This window comes from Amblyomma mixtum, chromosome 4, assembly GCF_055824585.1.
Source record: "Amblyomma mixtum isolate Tamu chromosome 4, ASM5582458v1, whole genome shotgun sequence".
Lineage (NCBI taxonomy): Eukaryota > Metazoa > Arthropoda > Arachnida > Ixodida > Ixodidae > Amblyomma > Amblyomma mixtum.
Window position 1 is genome coordinate 146,746,951 of NC_143015.1, and position 7,237 is coordinate 146,754,187.

The 7,237-nt window shown below is 45.8% G+C and overlaps 1 non-coding gene across 1 annotated transcript; it reads right to left on the bottom strand.

Moving 5' to 3' along the window:
* Positions 1-5,651: 5,651 nt before the first annotated feature.
* Positions 5,652-5,723, bottom strand: TRNAT-CGU (transfer RNA threonine (anticodon CGU)). Its single transcript has one exon. It is a non-coding gene; the product is annotated as a tRNA-Thr (tRNA).
* Between the last annotated feature and the right edge of the window lie 1,514 nt (positions 5,724-7,237).

The window sequence follows — 7,237 nt, forward strand, 5'->3', positions numbered from 1 at the left end:
CGGATTGTCTGTCGCGCGCGCCTATCCCAATCAATACCGAAGAAACCACCGATGATTTTCCTTCCCTGGACTCTGTTAGTACCACCCAAATGGCGCAGCTTCAGAGGGCGGACACGGATTTGGCGCCGCTCATCGATTACCTCTAAGGCAGTGAAGCTCCCATTCCGCTTGTTTTTCTTCGAGGGCTTCAGACCTTCACTTTACGGTCTGGTATTCTCTACAAGCGCAATTTTGCCCACAGCGAGGAAGTGTTCCTACTTGTCGTACCAACACAGCTGCGGTCTGAGATCTTGAGTGCCTGTCATGATGCACCATCCGCCGAGCACCTTGGAGTCAGCCGTACACTCGCGCACATTAGACAAAAGTATTATCGGCCCAGGTTACTCCCATCGGTGCGGGCCTACGTCAAAACCTGCCGTGAATGTCAACTACGAAAGACTCCTCCATTGAAACCAGCCAGATTTCTTCACCCCGTCGATCCACCGAAGACCCCTTTCCATCAAGTGGGCATGGACCTCCTTGGTCCATTTCCGAAGTCCTCGTCTGGAAAGCGTTGGATAGTCGTTGCGACTTACTACCTCACACGGTACGCTGAGACCACGTCTCTTGCCAAAGGCACTGCTGCTGAAGTGGCGCAGTTCTTCGTCCACAACATTGTCTTGCGTCGTGGAGCACCCGCCGTGTTACAGACCGGGGAATTGCTTTCACGGCCCGCTTAACCAAGTCCGTGATGACTCTGACGCACACGAGCCACCGACGTGCTACGGCGTATCACCCGCAGACAAACGGTTTGGTAGACCGACTCAACCGCACCCTAGCCGACATGCTATCAATGTACGTTGACGTCGAGCATCGAACTTCGGACGCCATTCTGCCGTACGTAACGTTTGCGTACAACACCGCCCTGCAGGAAACCACCCGACTGACCCCCTTTCAGCTTGTCTTGCGTCGCCAGGTGACCACTCCGTTGGATGCTATGTTGCCCGTTGACCCTTACTGCGACTCTGACGCTGACATCGACGTAGATACCTTCGTTCAGCGTGCTGAGGAAGCGCGTCAACTGGCCCTCCTGCGCATCCACCGTCAACAGGAGGTTGACGCCACTAGGTACAACTGTGGACGCCGTTTCGTCAGTTATGCTCCCGGCGACCTTGTGTGGATTTGGATACCTGTTCGTCGCCGCGGGCTCTCTGAAAAGCGGCTGCGCGGATACTTCGGCCCTTACGAAGTAGTGCGCCGCATCAGTGATGTGACTTATGCAGTTGCTCCCGCCTCGACAGCCTGTTCACCGCGCCGGTCGCACCGAACTGAAGTCGTACACGTTGTTCGCATGAAGCCTTACCACGACCGGCTACCTGACTGAACTAACGGTTCACTGCAGCTGTGTTCTCCCCTTTCGGTGTCTTTTCTCTCCTAGCCGCATCGTGTCGATGCTGCAGAAGAGGGGGGCAGTGATACATGCATTCGTAGAGACAGAAGTATACTGCATGCACGAGAAGAGGAAGAAGTTAGTTCGCTCTCGCTCGCGCGCTTGGCTGCTGACGCACCGCCGCAGTTTTGTCGTCTCAGCTCCGGTGTTCTATTTCGCGTTGCACGCTGCAATATATTCTGTTTGCAAGAAGAAACTAGGCTGCATGATCTTGCTTCTCATTCGATTAGCAGAGTCCTAATGACTTCTCTAAACATTAAATGATCCTAAAAGGCGAGCACAAGCGTCCCCTTCCCGTTAAAGAGAGTTATAGCTCGGTAGCTGGAATAAGCGGTCTACTATACGATTGAGAAGCAAACCATGCAACCCGGCTACTTTTGGCAAGGGCGTTGCCATGCAGCACCCGCAATACAGAGAAGCAGCCGCTAGTGTATCCGTCATCTAGAACTGCTTGTATCGCTTTGAAATATCACAGTGTTGGTTTAGAAGCGGCGCAGAGGTGACAGCCTCCTCAGGATAAGATGTATCGTGAGGAAAGCAATACTCTCGTCCGTTCCATGGGGATGATCTATGCTATGTCGCACACAAATAACGATGTCTGATTGTTTTCTACATGTTTCCAGTAACAACATGAATTGCTGCTCGGCGAGAGATTCAGGCTGAAGCTGCTAATGCATCATTTCATAAAATCTGTGCAGCTGTACACTCCACCTCACACTGATGGTATTTCATACAGTTGTTTTCCCGTTTCTGAATTGGTAAAGTTGCCCACAGATGTTTAGAAACCGAGATACTCGGCTTCGGCGAAGATTTAGCTTCTGCAAGGCTAAGGGTAACTATTCGAACTGTGATGAAAGCAGCTTTTTATTCACTGAAAAACTGCACCCATGGCACGTAAGAATAAACGAAGGAATGCGTAGTTATCAATCGAATTTAAAACTGGCGAAGCAGTCCTCAATAAAGGTAACAATAAAAGGTTAGTACGATAGAGTTCCACTGATCAAACGCAAGGAGCAGAAAGTTTTACAGTGTGCGGTAAAATCCCCCTGTAAAAGGCGCACATTTTTTATCAGATAGCTTTTTTATATTTTATGAATAAACGTGAATAGTAAGCGTCTCCTAATTACATTGCCTGTTCAATGCGTTCTCCGAAACATTTCCTTTTAATCTGATACTTAGCGTCACTTTATGCAACTAAATAAAGAGAACCAGAGAGGCGCTTATGATTGAAATCGCACTCCTTTTGGTAACAGAGATAATTCAGTGCCTGCAAACAAAGTTTGTTCTAAAATTCCACGAAATTTACATATACGGCCTTTTTATCGACTACTCTTACTGTCAACACACACGAATCTCAAAAAAGCTTTAACACAAGCTGCTCCTAAAGCATTAACGCAGCCGGAAAAAAGCTATCGAAGGAAAAGCTCAACAATGCATCTTCGGTTATCTAGCTATCTTCACCCTTGTGAACTTCAACGACTTTCAAATCGACCCAGGGGTTTTGTGTTGCAAATACAAACGCAGAATATGGACCTACCATAAATGCCTGGATAATAAGATTTCATCTAAACTAACTCAATATTTCCCTTCATCGAAAAATCTTAAGCCGGCGTATTTCACAAAATCTTTCATTTTAACTTTCTTGCCACTGATTTTTAACCATTGTTGTAATATTCCACCTTCAGAAACTACCAGTTCAAGGCTATCTTATGAAGTTTCTGAGAGTTTTAAACTTCAGCTCAGCCTTAAACTGGGGAGTTTCAAAGTTTCAGACATATAGCATTTAAACTACCAGGAAGATTAAATGCCTAAACTCTTCAGAGCGCTGCTCCAAAAGAGACGAAAATTTTTCGATCGGAAATGGTCACAACGCAGAGGCAGTGAATGTCAGCTTCAGTTAAAAAATCATATAATGTACAGTCCGAAACATCATCGTCATCCATGTGCCATTGAGGACAACTGTAGGGGCAATATATGAGAGTGTACGGATGAGAAGGGAAGATGGTCCAGAGTCAAAGGTAATAAATCATGACTGGAAATATGAGTACAGCACGCAAGTAAAACACAGTTCCATATGTAACAAAGTATTGCATGAAATTTATTCTTTAATACTAAGAAACAGCTAAATAGGTCAATTAAAAGATACGGTATGCGCGCATTGAGGAGAAGTTTTGAATAATATTTCTTTGAACTGTTTGAAATTTATACTCTGTAAAAACGACCATGAAGTTCAATCTTGTCCGTGAAAGCAGTTCACAGGAATTGGTTTATTGCAGGCATAAGTTGACCCGTGTATCGATTTAAAAGTTCTGAAGATAAAGAAACAGCTTGATGATCGCGAGGACGGCACAACTCAGAATCATGCTAGTGCTGGCGTATATACTAGGTGAGGGTTGTTTAGAGTCGAGTGACGTAGTCTACATATTTTTTAGAGCGCAGGTCTTTGGCAGCCGGTTCTGCGTTTCGCGGCGTCGCCGTCACCGTCGCGGTTATCTGTTATAACCAGCAGTGGACACTTTAGTTGCGCTTTAAGCTGTGAGACTAATGGAGCGGGAGCTTGGAAATCAGGAAAGTTGCATAACTGCCCTTTAGAACAGTGGACACCTCAGAAGTACTTGTATTTGGGCTTGTTGGTTCATAACTTCTCTGGGGGACACAGGGGCGCAATAAAAGACTCCTGGTTTTGGGCATAGCATGCCGCACGTAGAAGATCTTGAAGTAACCTCACTTGGTTCCATAGTTCGCACCGGAGGATCTTGCATACTCTTTTGCCGTGGCCAAAGGACGGCTTGAAAAGATCGAACGGGCCAGTGAGTTCACTTGGTATGAGGACTTTTTTGCTGGTAGAACCCAAGTAGCCTGGCTTGGCAAGTCGTGGTCACAATGCTTGCGATGAGCAGGGGGAAACATGGGTAGGTGAGCAGGGCAACATGGGTTATGGCACCCCTTTGTGCCCCAGAAAAGTTATGAACCAACACGCCCAGATAAAAGTACTTCTGAGTTATATTTCTTCTACATCGGGCTCATCGCTTTGTGTTCAACGCTTAGTGTACATATTCTATGCTTCCAGGTCACCATAAAAGATAACATGCATATTGCGGTAATACAGGGCGTCCCAGCTAATTGTACCAAGGTTTATAAAGATACTTAGCACTCTTCACAACTGAAATCACGTGGATATTGTTAAGGTTTATCTAAACTTACAGCACCAATCTTTAGGTCCTCCTATTTGAATGATTAGTCGAGATAAATAAATTAACTATTTAAATATAGCTTGAAATGTTCAGTTGTGAATAGGAAAGTTGTGGAGCTCCTCAAATATATTCCAACCCAGACATTTCCAACACATACTTAGCTTGGCCGTTTTCATTCGGAAAAAACGAAAGTCCGCGGAGTTTAACAGATACCACGAGACAGCGCGCTCCGTGCGTCCGAATGCGCCGCGATTACAGCTCACTCATCCGTGCTTTATAAAAAACATCACCCGCTTCGCGTCCCTCCTGCTGCCAAAAACAGGGCTTCGCATTGTGCTTGGTTCCAAGATAAGCGCCAGTGGGTTCGGGCGGCAATTGAAAGAAAGAGCTGCTCCCGTTTCTGCGGCGTTAATTGCGCTCTCACGTTAGCAGAATGCGTGCCGAAGAACGTTGGCAATCTCATGAGTTTGAATTTGGGACCAAGATCCCAACAAGCAAAGACGCGTGTAACAAGCCTGATAGCGTCGTGTGAATTACGCTGAAAGACAGGAGCCGCGCTTTTTTTCAATTGCCGCCCGATGCCACTGGCGCTTATCTTAGAACCAAGCACAACCCAAAGCCCTGTTTTTGGCAGCAAGATAATAAAATAAAAACGGCCACGCTAAGTCTATCTCGTTCAAAGTGCCTGGGTTGGACAATATTTGTGGACCTACACAAATTTCCTATTGACATGAGAACGTTTCAAGCTATATTTAAAAAGTTAATTTATATATCTGGACTGAATAATCAAATAGGAGGAGTGAAAAACTGGTACTGTAATTTTACATACTGTAAATTTATATATAAATATATATATAAATATATATATATATATATATGAAAGAAGCCAACAGCCACAGAAACCAAGGGGCACAGGGGATTTTTTTTAATATTGATTTATTTTGTGGTGTTGATCAATTTAGAATATTACTGAATATGTTATCGCTTAAAGCTAATTGATTAGAAAAGCAGAAGAAAAAACAACCACATGCCGCCGGTGGGATTCGAACCCACGACCTCCGAATTACGCGTCCGGTGCTCTACCTCTGAGCTACGGCGACGGCTGTCAAATCTTCTGCTTTCGGGGGTATTTATGTTTACAAGTAACCTAACCTTGAGAGTGTTCTCCAGCGCCACCCACGTCCATATGCAGCGGACGTAGCACGTCCTGAGTTACCGCAGGTGTGACGTAGAACGTCATCGAACGGAAAGGGTGGAAGCTGCGTGAGAACCCTCTTATGCTTCCTATGGCGTCAAGGCTGCCAGAACCGAGGCCCTTGCTAAGCAATTAAGCAAACAAGGGAAGGGGAATGAGGGGCTCGTTATAAATATGAAAGAAGCCAACAGCCACAGAAACCAAGGGGCACAGGGGATTTTTTTTTAATATTTATTTATTTTGTGGTGTTGATCAATTTAGAATATTACTGAATATGTTATCGCTTAAAGCTAATTGATTAGAAAAGCAGAAGAAAAAACAACCACATTCCGCCGGTGGGATCCGAACCCACGACCTCCGAATTACGCGTCCGGTGCTCTACCTCTGAGCTACGGGGACGGCTGTCAAATCTTCTGCTTTCGGGGGTATTTATGTTTACAAGTAACCTAACCTTGAGAGTGTTCACCAGCGCCACCCACGTTCATAAGCGGCGGACGTAGAACGTCCTGAGTTACCGCAGGTGTCACGTAGAACGCCATCGAACGGAGAGGGTGGAAGCTGCGTGAGAATCCTCTTATGCTTCCTATGGCGTCAAGGCTGCCAGAACCTAGGCCCTCGCTAAGCAATTAAGCAAACAAGGGAAGGGGCATGAGGGGCTCGTTATAAATATGAAAGAAGCCAACAGCCACAGAAACCAAGGGGCACAGGGGATTTTTTGTTTTTAATATTTATTTATTTTGTGGTGTTGATCAATTTAGAATATTACTGAATATGTTATCGCTTAAAGCTAATTGATTAGAAAAGCAGAAGAAAAAACAACCACATGCCGCCTGTGGGATTCGAACCCACGACCTCCGAATTACGCGTCCGGTGCTCTACCTCTGAGCTACGGCGACGGCTGTCAAATCTTCTGCTTTCGGGGGTATTTATGTTTAGAAGTAACCTAACCTTGAGAGTGTTCACCAGCGCCACCCACGTTCATAAGCGGCGGACGTAGAACGTCCTGAGTTACCGCAGGTGTGACGTAGAACGTCATCGAACGGAAAGGGTGGAAGCTGCGTGAGAACCCTCTTATGCTTCCTATGGCGTCAAGGCTGCCAGAACCGAGGCCCTTGCTAAGCAATTAAGCAAACAAGGGAAGGGGAATGAGGGGCTCGTTATAAATATGAAAGAAGCCAACAGCCACAGAAACCAAGGGGCACAGGGGATTTTTTTTTAATATTTATTTATTTTGTGGTGTTGATCAATTTAGAATATTACTGAATATGTTATCGCTTAAAGCTAATTGATTAGAAAAGCAGAAGAAAAAACAACCACATTCCGCCGGTGGGATCCGAACCCACGACCTCCGAATTACGCGTCCGGTGCTCTACCTCTGAGCTACGGGGACGGCTGTCAAATCTTCTGCTTTCGGGGGTA